Genomic DNA, 17298 nt, shown 5'->3' with positions numbered 1-17298 from the left:
GTAAAAGTGTTCTACCTAGAACCATAAAGGGTTCTCCTATGGGGACAGCTTTTGGAACCCTTTTTTTCTAAGAGTGTAAAGTAGCTAGAGGTAATGATTGACATGTCTTACAATAGCCTTACAGTTTGTGTGTGATGTCACTGGTGAAGAGATATTACATAGGTTTTGGGTGTGCTCAAATCAAATCAAATTGTATTTGTCACATACACATGGTTAGCAGATGTTAATGCGAGTGTAGCGAAATGCTTGTGCTTCTAGTTCCGACAATGCAGTAATAACCAACAAGTAATCTAACTAACAATTCCAAAACTACTGTCTTATACACACAAGTGTAGGGAGATAAAGAATATGTACATAAAGATATATGAATGAGTGATGGTACAGAGCGGCATAGGCAAGATACAGTAGATGGTATCGAGTACAGTATATACATATGAGATGAGTATGTAAACAAAGTGGCATAGTTAGTGGCTAGTGATACATGTATTACATAAAGATGCAGTAGATGATATAGAGTACAGTATATACGTATACATATGAGATTAATAATGTAGGGTATGTAAACGTTATATTAGGTAGCATTGTTTAAAGTGGCTAGTGATATATTTTACATCATTTCCCATCAATTTCCATTATTAAAGTGGCTGGAGTTGAGTCAGTGTGTTGGCAGCAGCCACTCAATGTTAGTGGTGGCTGTTTAACAGTCTGATGGCCTTGAGATAGAAGCTGTTTTTCAGTCTCTCGGTCCCAGCTTTGATGCACCTGTACTGACCTCACCTTCTGGATGATAGCGGGGTGAACAGGCAGTGGCTCGGGTGGTTGTTGTCCTTGATGATCTTTATGGCCTTCCTGTAACATCGGGTGGTGTAGGGTGTCCTGGAGGGCAGGTAGTTTGCCCCCGGTGATGCGTTGTGCAGACCTCACTACCCTCTGGAGAGCCTTACGGTTAGGATGCTCTCGATTGTGCATCTGTAGAAGTTTGTGAGTGCTTTTGGTGACAAGCCAAATTTCTTCAGCCTCCTGAGGTTGAAGAGGCGCTGCTGCGCCTTCTTCACGATGCTGTCTGTGTGGGTGGACCAATTCAGTTTGTCTGTGATGTGTATGCCGAGGAACTTAAAACTTGCTACCCTCTCCACTACTGTTCCATTGATGTGGATAGGGGGGTGTTCCCTCTGCTGTTTCCTGAAGTCTACAATCATCGCCTTAGTTTTGTTGACGTTGAGTGTGAGGTTATTTTCCTGACACCACACTCCGAGGGCCCTCACCTCCTCCCTCTAGGCCGTCTCGTTGTTGTTGGTAATCAAGCCACTGTTGTGTCGTCCGCAAACTTGATGATTGAGTTGGAAGCGTGCGTGGCCACGCAGTCGTGGGTGAACAGGGAGTACAGGAGAGGGCCCAGAACGCACCCTTGTGGGGCCCCAGTGTTGAGGATCAGCGGGGTGGAGATGTTGTTGCCTACCCTCACCACCTGGGGGCAGCCCGTCAGGAAGTCCAGTTGCACAGGGCGGAGTCGAGACCCAGGGTCTCGAGCTTGATGACGAGCTTGGAGGGTACTATGGTGATAAATGCAGAGTTGTAGTCGATGAACAGCATTCTCACATAGGTATTCCTCTTGTCCAGATGGGTTAGGGCAGTGTGCAGTGTGGTTGAGATTGCATCGTCTGTGGACCTATTTGGGCGGTAAGCAAATTGGAGTGGGTCTAGGGTGTCAGGTAGGGTGGAGGTGATATGGTCCTTGACTAGTCTCTCAAAGCACTTCATGATGACGGAAGTGAGTGCTACGGGGCGGTAGTCGTTTAGCTCAGTTACCTTAGCTTTCTTGGGAACAGGAACAATGGTGGCCCTCTTGAAGCATGTGGGAACAGCAGACTGGGATAGGGATTGATTGAATGTCCGTAAACACACCAGCCAGCTGGTCTGCGCATGCTCCGATGGCGCGGCTGGGGATGCCGTCTGGGCCTGCAGTCTTGCGAGGGTTAACACGTTTAAATGTTTTACTCACCTCGGCTGCAGTGAAGGAGAGGCTGCATGTTTTGGTTGCAGGCCGTGTCAGTGGCACTGTATTGTCCTCAAAGCGGGCAAAAAAGTTATTTAGTCTGCCTGGGAGCAAGACATCCTGGTCCGTGACGGGGCTGGTTTTCTTTTTGTAATCCGTGATTGACTGTAGACCCTGCCACATACCTCTTGTGTCTGAGCCGTTGAATTGAGATTCTACTTTGTCTCTGTACTGACGCTTAGCTTGTTTGATTGCCTTGCGGAGGGAATAGTTACACTGTTTGTATTCGGTCATGTTTCCGGTCACCTTGCCCTGATTAAAAGCAGTGGTTTGCGCTTTCAGTTTCACGCGAATGCTGCCATCAATCCACGGTTCCTGGTTTGGGAATGTTTAAATCGTTGCTATGGGAACGACATCTTCAACGCACGTTCTAATGAACTCGCACACCGAATCAGCGTATTCGTCAATGTTGTTGTCTGACGCAATACGAAACATATCCCAGTCCACGTGATGGAAGCAGTCTTGGAGTGTGGAAGATTGGTCGGACCAGCATTGAACAGACCTCAGCGTGGGAGCTTCTTGTTTTAGTTTCTGTCTGTAGGCAGGGATCAACAAAATGGAGTCATGGTCAGCTTTTCCGAAAGGAGGGCGGGGCAGGGCCTTATATGCGTTGCGGAAGTGAGAATAGCAGTGATCCAAGGTTTTGCCAGCCCTGGTTGCGCAATCGATATGCTGATATAATTTAGGGAGTCTTGTTTTCAGATTAGCCTTGTTAAAATCCCCAGCTACAATGAATGCAGCCTCAGGATGTATGGATTCCAGTTTGTAAAGAGTCAAATAAAGTTTGTTCAGAGCCATCGATGTGTCTGCTTGGGGGGGAATATATACGGCTGTGATTATAATCGAAGAGAATTCCCTTGGTAGATAATGCGGTCGACATTTGATTGTGAGGAATTCTAAATCAGGTGAACAGAAGGACTTGAGTTCCTGTATGCTTTTGTGACCACACCACGTCTCGTTAGCCATAAGGCATACGCCCCCGCCCCTCTTCTTACCAGAAAGATGTTTGTTTCTGTCGGCGCGATGAGTGGAGAAACCAGCTGGCTGCACCGACTCCGATAGCGTCTCTCCAGTGAGCCATTTTTCCGTGAAGCAAAGAACGTTACAGTCTCTGATGTCCCTCTGGAATGCTACCCTTGCTTGGATTTCATCAACCTTATTGTCAAGAGACTGGACATTGGCGAGAAGTATACTGGGGAGTGGTGCACAATGTGCCCGTCTCCGGAGTCTGACCAGAAGACCGCTTCGTTTCCCTCTTTTACGATGTCGTTTTTTTGGGTCGCCGGCTGGGATCCATTCCGTTGTTCTGGGTGAAAGGCAGAACACAGGATCCGCTTCGCGAAAGTCATATTCTTGGTCGTACTGATGGTGAGTTGACGCTGCTCTTATATTCAGTAGTTCTTCTCGACTGTATGTAATGAAACCTAAGATGACCTGGGGTACTAATGTAAGAAATAACACGTAAAAAAACTAAAAACTGCATAGTTTCCTAGGAACGCGAAGCGAGGCGGCCATCTCTGTCGGCGCCGGAAGTAGTGTGAACTGTCACACTCTTATCTGCTCTTGAGCCGATAAGAGGGGACGGGGGCTAAATAGATAAAGGTGCACTATGTAGTTGCATATTGTGTACATTTCTGGACAATATATCTAACTTGCAACGTTGATTGACAACAACCCGGATGTAATGTAGCAACCGTGTGGACAGAGCAGAGTAAGAGCACTTGACTTACGGATCTCCGTGGCGAAGATGGTGATGTTGTGTACGGCGTTAACCTCTCTGTCCAGGGGCTTGGCGGTGCTGATGACACCGGTGGTGGCGTCTATGTTGAAGAAACGCTCCAGGTCGGTGTTGCGGTCTATAGAGTATCTGGAGTGAAGTTGACAGGAGAGAGGGAGGCATATTGGAAAGGCTCTCCTATCAAGGGTCACATTCAACTGGCTCCAGCCATGGCAACACTTCTATAGATCTTCTGTATGAAATGCATTAAGAATGCATTAATCAGGCATGCATACAATGCAGGCTGTTATAATTAAGGAGCTTTCAAGAACTATAATTCCATGAAATATCTGTCGATTTTCTCTACATTACTTTGAATGATAATGGCAGTGGTGTAAAGTACTTAAGTAAAAATACTTGAAAGTACTACTTAAGTAGTTTTTTATCTGTACTTTATATTTATATTTTATATTTTGACAACTTTTACTTTTACTTCATTACATTCCTTAAATAAAATGATGTACCTTTTTCTCCGTACATTTCCCCTGACACACAAAAGTGAAGGCTTAGCAGGGCAGGAAAATGGTCTAATTCACACACTTTTCAAGAGAACGTCCCTGGTCATCCCTACTGCCTCTGATCTGGAGGAATCACTAATCACATGCTTCATTTGTCAATTATGTCTGAGCGTTGGATCATGCTCATGGCTATCCATAAATGAAAAAAAATGTAAAATAAAACTTTTTCCACCACTGGATAAAGGCTACAACTGATGCATACCAAATACATAACAAGCAATTACCAACAACAAAATAACACAAAAAGGCAGAACTGACCAAAAACATTCAAACAGTAACATAGCATAGAGATTGTGAACTTGCGATGATGGACCCTGACCACAACCCTACCTGATGGGACTGTTGGTGGAGTCTGGGTCGTGTGCGAAGATGGTCCCGATGGTGGTGCCTACCGTTGCCTCCTCCGAGATTACCATCTTGCTGAACGGCGAGGAGAAGACGGGCGGCTCATCCACGTTCTGCACGTTGAGGCGCACTGTCGCTGTGTCGCTAAACGGCCCCAGGGACAGGAATCGCAGGTCGATGTTTCTATTGGACGCCTCGACACGCAGGGTGTAGCTCGACTTGGTCTCAAAGTCCAGGCCCTACCAATCGGAAAGGTTAGAGAGAGAGAGAGAGAGAAGGTTAGGAAGGAAGAAGACAAAGAGGTAGGGTCAGACTGCGGGTTTGTCTGAATACCAGCACTTGCATTCTACATAGTGGGTTGCGTGAAAATTACGCAAAAATAAAAAGTTTTATATATTTTGACCATTGAGTATGCTTTAAATGTCAGGAGGTAATTATAATTATTATTTTTTATTATTAATTATTATATTATTAACTCATTTAGTCTTTTCATCCAGTGTGAATTCGCTGCATGCTACTGAGGACAAGAATCATCTTTTCAGACGCACATGAGTAGATGATAATCACACAAGGGGGCAGGGCTGCACCAGAATAAACCAATGGCAGGAAACAACGCAATTGAGCATAAGAATGAAATAAATTAAAGAAAGAAAGAAATAGGGTTAGAGTAAAATCACCTGTAAATAGATCAATCCTCCAAAAGATCTACAGCTGTACCATTGAGAGCATTTTGACTGGCGGCATCACTGCCTGGTATGGCAACAACACCGCCTTCGATCACATGGCGCTACAGAAAGTGGTGCGGACAGCCCAGTACATCACTGGGGCCCATCTCCCTGCCATCCAGGACATCTATATAAGGCGATGTGGTAGAAAGGCGCCGGACAATCGTTAAAGACTCCAACCACCCCAAGCCATACATTGCTGGAGCTGATTTGTTAGACTTTATGTGCGGCATTTGACATTATCAATCACAGTCTGCTGATGGAAAACTTAAGTGCGAGGGCTTTACACGCCTTGCTATATTGTGGATAAGGAGTTACCTGTCTAACAGAACACAGAGGTTGTTCTTTAATGGAAGCCTCTCAAACATAATCCAAGTAGATTCAGGAATTCCCTAGTGTAGCTGTTAAGGCACCCTGGCTTTTACTAATGACATGATACTGGCTTTGAGTAAAGCCATGCGGATGAGGCAGCAATATACACGTCAGCTACAACAGCGACTGAAATGACTGCAACACTAAACAAAGAGCTGCAGTTAGTTTCAGAATGGGTGGCAAGGAACACTTATGTCCTAAATATTTCTAAACTAAAAGCATTGTATTTGGGACAAATCATTCACTAAACCCTAAACCTCAACTAAAACTTGGAATAAATCATGTGGAAACTGCTGATGCACAACCAAATGGTAGTATGGTATTAACTGACCCTGTATATAGTGTGGTATTAACTGACCCTGTATATAGTGTGGTATTAACTGACCCTGTATATAGTGTGGTATTAACTGACCCTGTATATAGTGTGGTATTAACTGACCCTGTATATAGTGTGGTATTAACTGACCCTGTATATAGTATTAACTGACCCTGTATATAGTGTGGTATTAACTGACCCTGTATATAGTGTGGTATTAACTGACCCTGTATATAGTATTATCTGACCCTGTATATAGTATTACCTGACCCTGTATATAGTGTGGTATTAACTGACCCTGTATATAGTGTGGTATTACCTGACCCTGTATATAGTGTGGTATTAACTGACCCTGTATATAGTATTAACTGACCCTGTATATAGTGTGGTATTAACTGACCTTGTATATAGTATTAACTGACCCTGTATATAGTGTGGTATTAACTGACCATGTATATAGTGTGGTATTAACTGACCCTGTATATAGTGTGATATTAACTGACCCTGTATATAGTATGGTATTAACTGACCCTGTATATAGTGTGGTATTAACTGACCCTGTATATAGTATTAACTGACCCTGTATATAGTGTGGTATTAACTGACCCTGTATATAGTATTAACTGACCCTGTATATAGTGTGGTATTAACTGACCCTGTATATAGTGTGGTATTAACTGACCCTGTATATAGTGTGGTATTAACTGACCCTGTATATAGTATTAGCTGACCCTGTATATAGTGTGGTATTAACTGACCCTGTATATAGTGTGGTATTAACTGACCCTGTATATAGTATTAACTGACCCTGTATATAGTGTGGTATTAACTGACCCTGTATATAGTGTGGTATTAACTGACCCTGTATATAGTGTGGTATTACCTGACCCTGTATATAGTGTGGTATTAACTGACCCTGTATATAGTATTAACTGACCCTGTATATAGTGTGGTATTAACTGACCCTGTATATAGTATTAACTGACCCTGTATATAGTGTGGTATTAACTGACCCTGTATATAGTGTGGTATTACCTGACCCTGTATATAGTGTGGTATTAACTGACCCTGTATATAGTATGGTATTAACTGACCCTGTATATAGTATTAACTGATCCTGTATATAGTGTGGTATTTACTGACCCTGTATATAGTGTGGTATTAACTGACCCTGTATATAGTGTGGTATTACCTGACCCTGTATATAGTGTGGTATTAACTGACCCTTTATATAGTATGGTATTAACTGACCCTGTATATAGTGTGGTATTACCTGACCCTGTATATAGTGTGGTATTACCTGACCCTGTATATAGTGTGGTATTACCTGACCCTGTATATAGTGTGGTATTAACTGACCCTGTATATAGTGTGGTATCAACTGACCCTGTATATAGTATGGTATTAAACTGACTCTGTATATAGTATGGTATTAACTGACCCTGTATATAGTATGGTATTAACTGACCCTGTATATAGTATTAACTGACCCTGTATATAGTGTGGTATTAACTGACCCTGTATATAGTGTGGTATTAACTGACCCTGTATATAGTGTGGTATTAACTGACCCTGTATATAGTGTGGTATTAACTGACCCTGTATATAGTGTGGTATTAACTGACCCTGTATATAGTATTAACTGACCCTGTATATAGTGTGGTATTAACTGACCCTGTATATAGTATTAACTGACCCTGTATATAGTGTGGTATTAACTGACCCTGTATATAGTGTGGTATTAACTGACCCTGTATATAGTGTGGTATTAACTGACCCTGTATATAGTATTAACTGACCCTGTATATAGTGTGGTATTAACTGACCCTGTATATAGTATGGTATTAACTGACCCTGTATATAGTATGGTATTAACTGACCCTGTATATAGTATGGTATTAACTGACTCTATATATAGTATGGTATTAACTGACCCTGTATATAGTATTAACTGACTCTATATATAGTATGGTATTAACTGACCCTGTATATAGTATGGTATTAACTGACTCTATATATAGTATGGTATTAACTGACCCTGTATATAGTATTAACTGACTCTATATATAGTATGGTATTAACTGACCCTGTATATAGTATGGTATTAACTGACCCTGTATATAGTGTGGTATTACCTGACCCTGTATATAGTGTGGTATTACCTGACCCTGTATATAGTGTGGTATTAACTGACCCTGTATATAGTGTGGTATCAACTGACCCTGTATATAGTATGGTATTAAACTGACTCTGTATATAGTATGGTATTAACTGACCCTGTATATAGTATGGTATTACCTGACCCTGTATATAGTATTAACTGACCCTGTATATAGTGTGGTATTAACTGACCCTGTATATAGTGTGGTATTAACTGACCCTGTATATAGTGTGGTATTAACTGACCCTGTATATAGTGTGGTATTAACTGACCCTGTATATAGTGTGGTATTAACTGACCCTGTATATAGTATTAACTGACCCTGTATATAGTGTGGTATTAACTGACCCTGTATATAGTATTAACTGACCCTGTATATAGTGTGGTATTAACTGACCCTGTATATAGTGTGGTATTAACTGACCCTGTATATAGTGTGGTATTAACTGACCCTGTATATAGTATTAACTGACCCTGTATATAGTGTGGTATTAACTGACCCTGTATATAGTATGGTATTAACTGACCCTGTATATAGTATGGTATTAACTGACCCTGTATATAGTATGGTATTAACTGACTCTATATATAGTATGGTATTAACTGACCCTGTATATAGTATTAACTGACTATATATAGTATGGTATTAACTGACCCTGTATATAGTATGGTATTAACTGACCCTGTATATAGTATGGTATTAACTGACCCTGTATATAGTATGGTATTAACTGACCCTGTATATAGTATGGTATTAACTGACCCTGTATATAGTATGGTATTAACTGACCCTGTATATAGTGTGGTATTAACTGACCCTGTATATAGTATGGTATTAACTGACCCTGTATATAGTATGGTATTAACTGACCCTGTATATAGTATGGTATTAACTGACCCTGTATATAGTATGGTATTAACTGACCCTGTATATAGTATGGTATTAACTGACCCTGTATATAGTGTGGTATTAACTGACCCTGTATATAGTATGGTATTAACTGACCCTGTATATAGTGTGGTATTAACTGACCCTGTATATAGTGTGGTATTAACTGACCCTGTATATAGTATGGTATTAACTGACCCTGTATATAGTATGGTATTAACTGACCCTGTATATAGTGTGGTATTAACTGACCCTGTATATAGTATGGTATTAACTGACCCTGTATATAGTATGGTATTAACTGACCCTGTATATAGTGTGGTATTAACTGACCCTGTATATAGTGTGGTATTAACTGACCCTGTATATAGTATGGTATTAACTGACCCTGTATATAGTATGGTATTAACTGACCCTGTACCTGTATATAGTGTGGTATTAACTGACCCTGTATATAGTGTGGTATTAACTGACCCTGTATATAGTATGGTATTAACTGACCCTGTATATAGTATGGTATTAACTGACCCTGTACCCTGTATATAGTATGGTATTAACTGACCCTGTATATAGTATGGTATTAACTGACTCTATATATAGTATGGTATTAACTGACCCTGTATATAGTGTGGTATTAACTGACCCTGTATATAGTATGGTATTAACTGACCCTGTATATAGTATGGTATTAACTGACCCTGTATATAGTATTAACTGACCCTGTATATAGTATGGTATTTAACTGACCCTGTATATAGTATGGTATTAACTGACCCTGTATATAGTGTGGTATTAACTGACCCTGTATATAGTATGGTATTAACTGACCCTGTATATAGTATGGTATTAACTGACCCTGTATATAGTATTAACTGACCCTGTATATAGTATGGTATTAACTGACCCTGTATATAGTATTAACTGACCCTGTATATAGTATAGTATTAACTGACCCTGTATATAGTATGGTATTAACTGACCCTGTATATAGTATGGTATTAACTGACCCTGTATATAGTATGGTATTAACTGACCCTGTATATAGTATGGTATTAACTGACCCTGTATATAGTATTAACTGACCCTGTATATAGTATTAACTGACCCTGTATATAGTGTGGTATTAACTGACCCTGTATATAGTGTGGTATTACCTGACCCTGTATATAGTGTGGTATTAACTGACCCTGTATATAGTATTAACTGACCCTGTATATAGTGTGGTATTAACTGACCCTGTATATAGTATTAACTGACCCTGTATATAATGTGGTATTAACTGACCCTGTATATAGTGTGGTATTACCTGACCCTGTATATAGTGTGGTATTAACTGACCCTGTATATAGTATGGTATTAACTGACCCTGTATATAGTATTAACTGACCCTGTATATAGTGTGGTATTTACTGACCCTGTATATAGTGTGGTATTAACTGACCCTGTATATAGTGTGGTATTACCTGACCCTGTATATAGTGTGGTATTAACTGACCCTTTATATAGTATGGTATTAACTGACCCTGTATATAGTGTGGTATTACCTGACCCTGTATATAGTGTGGTATTACCTGACCCTGTATATAGTGTGGTATTACCTGACCCTGTATATAGTGTGGTATTAACTGACCCTGTATATAGTGTGGTATTAATTAACTGACCCTGTATATAGTGTGGTATTAACTGACCCTGTATATAGTGTGGTATTAACTGACCTTGTATATAGTATTAACTGACCCTGTATATAGTGTGGTATTAACTGACCCTGTATATAGTATGGTATTAACTGACCCTGTATATAGTATGGTATTAACTGACCCTGTATATAGTATGGTATTAACTGACTCTATATATAGTATGGTATTAACTGACCCTGTATATAGTATTAACTGACTCTATATATAGTATGGTATTAACTGACCCTGTATATAGTATGGTATTAACTGACCCTGTAAATAGTATGGTATTAACTGACCCTGTATATAGTATGGTATTAACTGACCCTGTATATAGTATGGTATTAACTGACCCTGTATATAGTATGGTATTAACTGACCCTGTATATAGTGTGGTATTAACTGACCCTGTATATAGTATGGTATTAACTGACCCTGTATATAGTATGGTATTAACTGACCCTGTATATAGTATGGTATTAACTGACCCTGTATATAGTATGGTATTAACTGACCCTGTATATAGTATGGTATTAACTGACCCTGTATATAGTGTGGTATTAACTGACCCTGTATATAGTATGGTATTAACTGACCCTGTATATAGTGTGGTATTAACTGACCCTGTATATAGTATGGTATTAACTGACCCTGTATATAGTATGGTATTAACTGACCCTGTATATAGTGTGGTATTAACTGACCCTGTATATAGTGTGGTATTAACTGACCCTGTATATAGTATGGTATTAACTGACCCTGTATATAGTATGGTATTAACTGACCCTGTACCTGTATATAGTGTGGTATTAACTGACCCTGTATATAGTGTAGTATTAACTGACCCTGTATATAGTATGGTATTAACTGACCCTGTATATAGTGTGGTATTACCTGACCCTGTATATAGTGTGGTATTACCTGACCCTGTATATAGTGTGGTATTACCTGACCCTGTATATAGTGTGGTATTAACTGACCCTGTATATAGTGTGGTATTAACTGACCCTGTATATAGTATTAACTGACCCTGTATATAGTGTGGTATTAACTGACACTGTATATAGTATTAACTGACCCTGTATATAGTGTGGTATTAACTGACCCTGTATATAGTGTGGTATTAACTGACCCTGTATATAGTGTGGTATTAACTGACCCTGTATATAGTATTAACTGACCCTGTATATAGTGTGGTATTAACTGACCCTGTATATAGTATGGTATTAACTGACCCTGTATATAGTATGGTATTAACTGACCCTGTATATAGTATGGTATTAACTGACTCTATATATAGTATGGTATTAACTGACCCTGTATATAGTATTAACTGACTCTATATATAGTATGGTATTAACTGACCCTGTATATAGTATGGTATTAACTGACCCTGTATATAGTATGGTATTAACTGACCCTGTATATAGTATGGTATTAACTGACCCTGTATATAGTATGGTATTAACTGACCCTGTATATAGTATGGTATTAACTGACCCTGTATATAGTGTGGTATTAACTGACCCTGTATATAGTATGGTATTAACTGACCCTGTATATAGTATGGTATTAACTGACCCTGTATATAGTATGGTATTAACTGACCCTGTATATAGTATGGTATTAACTGACCCTGTATATAGTATGGTATTAACTGACCCTGTATATAGTGTGGTATTAACTGACCCTGTATATAGTATGGTATTAACTGACCCTGTATATAGTGTGGTATTAACTGACCCTGTATATAGTATGGTATTAACTGACCCTGTATATAGTATGGTATTAACTGACCCTGTATATAGTGTGGTATTAACTGACCCTGTATATAGTGTGGTATTAACTGACCCTGTATATAGTATGGTATTAACTGACCCTGTATATAGTATGGTATTAACTGACCCTGTACCTGTATATAGTGTGGTATTAACTGACCCTGTATATAGTGTGGTATTAACTGACCCTGTATATAGTATGGTATTAACTGACCCTGTATATAGTATGGTATTAACTGACCCTGTACCCTGTATATAGTATGGTATTAACTGACCCTGTATATAGTATGGTATTAACTGACTCTATATATAGTATGGTATTAACTGACCCTGTATATAGTGTGGTATTAACTGACCCTGTATATAGTATGGTATTAACTGACCCTGTATATAGTATGGTATTAACTGACCCTGTATATAGTATGGTATTAACTGACCCTGTATATAGTATTAACTGACCCTGTATATAGTATGGTATTTAACTGACCCTGTATATAGTATGGTATTAACTGACCCTGTATATAGTGTGGTATTAACTGACCCTGTATATAGTATGGTATTAACTGACCCTGTATATAGTATGGTATTAACTGACCCTGTATATAGTATTAACTGACCCTGTATATAGTATGGTATTAACTGACCCTGTATATAGTATTAACTGACCCTGTATATAGTATAGTATTAACTGACCCTGTATATAGTATGGTATTAACTGACCCTGTATATAGTATGGTATTAACTGACCCTGTATATAGTATGGTATTAACTGACCCTGTATATAGTATGGTATTAACTGACCCTGTATATAGTATTAACTGACCCTGTATATAGTATTAACTGACCCTGTATATAGTGTGGTATTAACTGACCCTGTATATAGTGTGGTATTAACTGACCCTGTATATAGTGTGGTATTACCTGACCCTGTATATAGTGTGGTATTAACTGACCCTGTATATAGTATTAACTGACCCTGTATATAGTGTGGTATTAACTGACCCTGTATATAGTATTAACTGACCCTGTATATAGTGTGGTATTAACTGACCCTGTATATAGTGTGGTATTACCTGACCCTGTATATAGTGTGGTATTAACTGACCCTGTATATAGTATGGTATTAACTGACCCTGTATATAGTATTAACTGACCCTGTATATAGTGTGGTATTAACTGACCCTGTATATAGTGTGGTATTACCTGACCCTGTATATAGTGTGGTATTACCTGACCCTGTATATAGTGTGGTATTAACTGACCCTGTATATAGTGTGGTATCAACTGACCCTGTATATAGTATGGTATTAAACTGACTCTGTATATAGTATGGTATTAACTGACCCTGTATATAGTATGGTATTAACTGACCCTGTATATAGTATTAACTGACCCTGTATATAGTGTGGTATTAACTGACCCTGTATATAGTGTGGTATTAACTGACCCTGTATATAGTGTGGTATTAACTGACCCTGTATATAGTGTGGTATTAACTGACCCTGTATATAGTGTGGTATTAACTGACCCTGTATATAGTATTAACTGACCCTGTATATAGTGTGGTATTAACTGACCCTGTATATAGTATTAACTGACCCTGTATATAGTGTGGTATTAACTGACCCTGTATATAGTGTGGTATTAACTGACCCTGTATATAGTGTGGTATTAACTGACCCTGTATATAGTATTAACTGACCCTGTATATAGTGTGGTATTAACTGACCCTGTATATAGTATGGTATTAACTGACCCTGTATATAGTATGGTATTAACTGACCCTGTATATAGTATGGTATTAACTGACTCTATATATAGTATGGTATTAACTGACCCTGTATATAGTATTAACTGACTCTATATATAGTATGGTATTAACTGACCCTGTATATAGTATGGTATTAACTGACTCTATATATAGTATGGTATTAACTGACCCTGTATATAGTATTAACTGACTCTATATATAGTATGGTATTAACTGACCCTGTATATAGTATGGTATTAACTGACCCTGTATATAGTGTGGTATTACCTGACCCTGTATATAGTGTGGTATTACCTGACCCTGTATATAGTGTGGTATTAACTGACCCTGTATATAGTGTGGTATCAACTGACCCTGTATATAGTATGGTATTAAACTGACTCTGTATATAGTATGGTATTAACTGACCCTGTATATAGTATGGTATTACCTGACCCTGTATATAGTATTAACTGACCCTGTATATAGTGTGGTATTAACTGACCCTGTATATAGTGTGGTATTAACTGACCCTGTATATAGTGTGGTATTAACTGACCCTGTATATAGTGTGGTATTAACTGACCCTGTATATAGTGTGGTATTAACTGACCCTGTATATAGTATTAACTGACCCTGTATATAGTGTGGTATTAACTGACCCTGTATATAGTATTAACTGACCCTGTATATAGTGTGGTATTAACTGACCCTGTATATAGTGTGGTATTAACTGACCCTGTATATAGTGTGGTATTAACTGACCCTGTATATAGTATTAACTGACCCTGTATATAGTGTGGTATTAACTGACCCTGTATATAGTATGGTATTAACTGACCCTGTATATAGTATGGTATTAACTGACCCTGTATATAGTATGGTATTAACTGACTCTATATATAGTATGGTATTAACTGACCCTGTATATAGTATTAACTGACTCTATATATAGTATGGTATTAACTGACCCTGTATATAGTATGGTATTAACTGACCCTGTATATAGTATGGTATTAACTGACCCTGTATATAGTATGGTATTAACTGACCCTGTATATAGTATGGTATTTACTGACCCTGTATATAGTATGGTATTAACTGACCCTGTATATAGTGTGGTATTAACTGACCCTGTATATAGTATGGTATTAACTGACCCTGTATATAGTATGGTATTAACTGACCCTGTATATAGTATGGTATTAACTGACCCTGTATATAGTATGGTATTAACTGACCCTGTATATAGTATGGTATTAACTGACCCTGTATATAGTGTGGTATTAACTGACCCTGTATATAGTATGGTATTAACTGACCCTGTATATAGTGTGGTATTAACTGACCCTGTATATAGTATGGTATTACCTGACCCTGTATATAGTATGGTATTAACTGACCCTGTATATAGTGTGGTATTAACTGACCCTGTATATAGTATGGTATTAACTGACCCTGTATATAGTGTGGTATTAACTGACCCTGTATATAGTATGGTATTAACTGACCCTGTATATAGTATGGTATTAACTGACCCTGTATATAGTGTGGTATTAACTGACCCTGTATATAGTGTGGTATTAACTGACCCTGTATATAGTATGGTATTAACTGACCCTGTATATAGTATGGTATTAACTGACCCTGTACCTGTATATAGTGTGGTATTAACTGACCCTGTATATAGTGTGGTATTAACTGACCCTGTATATAGTATGGTATTAACTGACCCTGTATATAGTATGGTATTAACTGACCCTGTGCCCTGTATATAGTATGGTATTAACTGACCCTGTATATAGTATGGTATTAACTGACTCTATATATAGTATGGTATTAACTGACCCTGTATATAGTGTGGTATTAACTGACCCTGTATATAGTATGGTATTAACTGACCCTGTATATAGTATGGTATTAACTGACCCTGTATATAGTATTAACTGACCCTGTATATAGTATGGTATTTAACTGACCCTGTATATAGTATGGTATTAACTGACCCTGTATATAGTGTGGTATTAACTGACCCTGTATATAGTATGGTATTAACTGACCCTGTATATAGTATGGTATTAACTGACCCTGTATATAGTATTAACTGACCCTGTATATAGTATGGTATTAACTGACCCTGTATATAGTATTAACTGACCCTGTATATAGTATAGTATTAACTGACCCTGTATATAGTATGGTATTAACTGACCCTGTATATAGTATGGTATTAACTGACCCTGTATATAGTATGGTATTAACTGACCCTGTATATAGTATGGTATTAACTGACCCTGTATATAGTATTAACTGACCCTGTATATAGTATTAACTGACCCTGTATATAGTATAGTATTAACTGACCCTGTATATAGTGTGGTATTAACTGACCCTGTATATAGTATGCCTACTTACTTGTGTTCTTCATATTTCTTCTTATTTCTTGTGTTTTTTCTAGAAATACATTGTTATTGGTTATTGCATCGTTGAGTTTTGAATTTGCAAGAAAGGCATTTCACTGTACTTGTGTGCATGTGCCATTAAAACTTTAGATATGTTCTGAACTCATATAAGCCTCCATCAATCTCTGAACCCTGCCGCGATGTTGACTCACGGTACAGAACTGTGCCGAGGTAAAATATTGATTTTCTAAGAAAAAGATATATGACACATATGTTTTCTGAAGCACGATCTTCTTTAACATGTCTTCTACCTTCTCCGAGCTCCTAAATATAATAAATATATATATATATATATATATATAAATATAAATCTCCAGTCAGAGTTTTGAAAGCATTGCTTTTTAAGATATCGAGAAGGTATTGAGCACACACTCACTGTCTGTAATTCATTCAAATTGTACAAGAAAAGAAGTGGAAGAGAAACGCTTAACTGCATTTGAAGCTTCAGTGTTTTTTAGTGGTATATTTTGGTT

At 38.3% G+C, this 17298-nt stretch overlaps 1 pseudogene; it reads right to left on the bottom strand.

Moving 5' to 3' along the window:
* Positions 1–17298, bottom strand: part of LOC139377221 (cadherin-7-like) — a 110828-nt pseudogene that overhangs the window by 42644 nt on the left and 50886 nt on the right.

This window comes from Oncorhynchus clarkii, chromosome 20 (assembly GCF_045791955.1).
Source record: "Oncorhynchus clarkii lewisi isolate Uvic-CL-2024 chromosome 20, UVic_Ocla_1.0, whole genome shotgun sequence".
Taxonomy (NCBI): Eukaryota; Metazoa; Chordata; class Actinopteri; order Salmoniformes; family Salmonidae; genus Oncorhynchus; species Oncorhynchus clarkii.
This window is presented reverse-complemented; position numbering and strand designations above follow the sequence as displayed.